Below are 5,000 nucleotides of genomic sequence, written 5' to 3'. Positions count from 1 at the left end.
CCCCTGGTAGTACAAAAAAAACATTGCTACTAAAGTACTCTAAGCCCATACAACATACCAGCATATATACACTACTGAACTAAAACTTTAATGAGCCAGGCATCTCATGAAATCCCGGGGCTATAAAAACAGTCATTTCGTGTAATGCCTAGAAATTTTAATCATTTAGCGAAATCTCTCGGTACGCGAAAGACCTGGTTACCCAGGCGCACATACACAAACACACACACACACACACGCACACATATATATATATATATATATATATATATATATATATATATATATATATATATATATATATATATATATGTATGTATTTATATATATATTTATATATATATATATATATATATATATATATATATATATATATATATATATATATATATATATATATATATATATATACATATATATATATATATATATATATATATATATATATATATATATATATATATATATATATATATATATATATATATATATATATATATATATATATATATATATATATATATATTTATATATATATATATACATGTATATATATATATATATATATATATATATATATATATATATATATATATATATATATATATATATATATATATATATGTATATATATATTTATATGTATATATATATATATATATATATATATATATATATATATATATATATATATATATATATTTATACATACATATATATATATATATATATATATATATATATATATATATATATATATATATATATATATATATATGTACATATATATATATATATATATATATATATATATATATATATATATATATATATATATATATATATATATATATATATATATATATATGTATATATATATATATATATATATATATATATATATATATATATATATATATATATATATATATATATATATATATATATATATATATATATATATATATATATATATATATATATATATATATGTACATATATATATATATATACATATATATATAAATATATATATATATATATATATATATATATATATATATATATATATATATATATATATATATATATATATATATATATATGTATATGATACCAACCGTGTTTCACACAATTGTACATAATTCCTTTTGTATAAATTATGCTTGTATCTTCGCTCTTCCCTCGCACTAAAACGAACATGAGAATTCATGTCTGGTTTTTCCTCTGTAATATTGTCTGTCTTGTGAACTTGTTATGTCCTGTTTCCTTGAGGTTTTGTATATAAGGAGAATGTTCTACAATAATATAACTCAGTCGTTTCCAACCTGCCTTTGAGTTCACAGCCTTACTCGGTGCCGTCATATTGGTGACCCCGGAAGTCGACTCGCTCCCACTGCCTTCCACCCCCACCTCCCTCGCCCCTCCATCGTTGGTACTATGACGGAGACAGACTCTACTACAGCAGTTGGCGCCGCGGCCGCCCCATTGAAACTTTCACCGTTTGCCAGCAGAGAAGCGATTGCTTGGTTTCAACGCGCTGAAGTCCTCTTTCGTATCAGGGGCTTGACTCGCTCAACCACCAAAGCGGATTATGTTCTCGCGGCGATACCCGAGGACACCTTCCCAGAAATATCCGACTGGCTTTGTGAACAAGGAGACACCCCAATAGTGTATGACGCCCTCAAAACATACCTTCTGCAGCAGTACTCGCCGTCGCCAGCCGCCCGTATAGCAAAGCTTTTTCAACTCTCGCAACAACCGTTGGGGGACCAAAGGGCTTCGCTTGCCCTCAGGGAAATGACCAGTATCGCTCGCCTTCAACCTGCCGCAGACGGCTCTCCTCGTGAGGTGAACCTACTCCGTGCCCTTTGGATACGCCGTTTACCTGAACCTGTACGCGCTGCCATACCCGATGTCGATAGTTTACCCATAAAGGACTTGATGACCAAAGCCTACGCCCTTATGGACTGCCACTTCAAGACCTCCATCAACGCCTCCACCCCTGACGACGAGGATGCCTATTCAACGTAAACTGAAGCTGACATGAATGCCGTAGGACATACATGCCTACCCCGTGACGTGCCGAAGCGGCGACAAAGCCGCCCACCACCCACCAATCGCTCGCACCCCAACGAACGACTTCTACAGCCACTTACTACCTCCCATCCGCCGCAGTTTTGCTACTACCACTTCAGATTCGGGGCAACCGCGAAGAAATGTGCCGAAGATTGTCAGTGGCTAAAAAACGTGTAAGTAGGCCATCGCTTGTTGCGGTGGCCTCCCATGTTTCTAATCTTTTCTTTTTACAGGATGCAGGAACGGGCGTGCGATTTTTGGTAGACACGGGTGCTTGTCGTTCTCTTTTGCCAAGGAAACTCTTCAAGGAACAACGTAGTCTGTCTACATCAGCCGACGTCCGCTTGGTAGCTGCCAACGGATCTGCGATACCCACATACGGTTACGACAACCTCACATTATCGTTCGGAAACGGTAAATTCAATTGGAAGTTTGTCGTTACTGACGTCACAATGCCAATCCTCGGTGCGGATTTCCTCTCTCATTTCCACCTTCTGGTCGATGTCGCCCACCGACAATTGGTCAACGGAGACTCGTACTTGTCGACACCTCTTCAACCCGCCCCCTCTAACCTCGCTCTCCACATCAGCGCACCCACGGATGCCTACGCCCACCTCCTCACGTCGTACCTGGAAGTTTTCCGTCCAGAACTTCGCCAAACGCCCACGGTTCCTGCCAAGCACGGTATTTATCACCATATCAAGACGACGGGACCCCCAGTCTTCGCAAAATTCAGACGTCTGGCACTGGAACGATTGGCAGCCGCCAAACAGACGTTCGCCGAAATGGAGAAAATGGGCCTTTGCCAAAAGGCCTCCAGCCCATGGTCGTCACCCTTACACATCGTCCTGAAGAAAGACGGCTCCCTCCGTGCGTGCGGGGATTACAGGCGCCTGAACATGCAAACAAAACCGGATCACTACCCCCTCCCAAACATTGCCGACGTGACCTCCTACCTGCACAAAGCGAAGGTTTTCTCTACGCTCGACCTCCTGAAGGGGTATTATCAGGTGCCTATGAACCTAGAAGACATCCCCAAGACCGCCATCACCACTCTGTTTGGCACATACACCTTCAATTACTCCTGTTTTGGCCTTCGTAATGCTGGGGCAACGTTTCAACGTCTCATGGATGGCATCTTAGGGGACCTCCCTTTCTGTGTATGTTATGTCGACGACATACTTGTGTTCTCCTCCTCAAAAGAGGAACACCTCTGTCACCTGCGCATCGTGCTCGACCGCCTGCAACAAAACGGCCTTGTAGTCCGGTACGACAAGTGTACCTTTGGCGCCAACGAAGTGTCGTTCTTAGGGCACCGTATCACTCCTGAAGGAGTCCATCCCCTCCCTGAGAAGGTAGCAGCCGTTCAGAATTTCCCCGCACCCTCGACCGTCAAAGCTCTGCAGGAATTCTTGGGCTTGATCAACTATTATCACCGTTTTCTGCCAGCCATTGCCGCCACTCTTGCTCCCCTCTACGCCTCCCTCAAGGGCAAGCCAAAGGACCTGAAGTGGGGTCCCCTTCAAGAAGCAGCCTTCTGCAATGCAAAGAAGGCCCTATCAACTGATGCGGCTCTCACTTTTCCTATCCCACACGCCCCTCTCCTTCTCTCCACCGATGCCAGCGACGTCGCTATTGGTGCAGTACTCGAGCAGGTGGTCAAAGTCTCGCCCCGCCCATTGGCCTTCTTCAGCAGAAAACTGTCCAAGGCAGAATCGGGTTATTCTATCTTCGATCGAGAATTGCTGGCGGTGCACTGGGCTGTCCGTCACTTTCGCCATTTCTTAGAAGGTACGCCCTTCGTCATTCGCTCAGACCACATGCCTCTGGTGCACGCCTTCACTCGACAGTCTGACGCCTGGTCCGCCCGTCAACGCCGACATCTCTCCCCCGTGGCTGAATACAATTGCACCCTCCTATACGTCCCTGGGAAAATGAATCTCGTTGCCGATGCCCTGTACAGAAACACGTTGGCTGCCGTTCAACTGGGATTGGATTACAACGCCCTGGCTGAAGCCCAACGACAGGATCCAGAGTATCAAGCTTGTAGGACATCCTGCACGTCCCTCCGTTGGGAAGATTTTCCCCTCGAAGACTCCAACACCACCCTCCTCTGTGACGTCAGTACTGGTAGACTGCGACCTTGGATTCCTGCTCCCATGCGCCGACAGGTGTTTGATTTCATTCATGGCCTTTCACATCCCTCGTGCCGTTCTACTGCACAGCTGCTGAAGGCAAAGTTCATTTGGCACGGCATTTCTAAGGATGCTAAGGATTGGGTCCGCGCCTGTACTTCTTGCCAAACTTCCAAAGTACATCGACACACGGATTCAGGAGTGGGCACCTTTCCTCAACCTCAGCGTCCTTTCGCACACATTCACGTCGACGTTGTAGGCCCCCTACCCACATCACAAGGACATCGTTACCTGTTTACCGTCATCGACCGCTCCACTCGTTGGCCTGAAGCCATTCCCATGGAAACTGCAACGTCCGCCTTACTCTCTGGATGGATTTCAAGATTCGGTATCCCTGAGCATATCACTTCTGACAGGGGAACCACCTTCACCTCTCAATTGTGGACGTCATTAGCGAATCTCCTGGGCATCACCCTACATCAGACAACGGCCTACAACCCCGATGCCAATGGAATGGTTGAACGTTTTCATCGCACCCTCAAAGCAGCTTTGATGTCCTGCTGCAAGGATTGCAACTGGTTTACTGGTTTACTCAGCTTCCCTGGGTCCTCCTTGGACGAAGGACCACTCCTAAAGACGCCCTCGACGTCTCGGCAGCCGAAATGGTGTATGGCGATCCGTTGGTCGTCCTTGCAGATTTTTTTCCTTCTACAACTTCCTCTGACGATCTCCAGCGTATACGTCACGTCGTGGGAAAATTTACTCCGTGCCGCCAGACTTACAAGC

Source organism: Palaemon carinicauda, chromosome 4 (genome assembly GCF_036898095.1).
Source record: "Palaemon carinicauda isolate YSFRI2023 chromosome 4, ASM3689809v2, whole genome shotgun sequence".
Taxonomy (NCBI): Eukaryota; Metazoa; Arthropoda; class Malacostraca; order Decapoda; family Palaemonidae; genus Palaemon; species Palaemon carinicauda.
Note: the sequence above shows the minus strand (reverse complement) of the source record.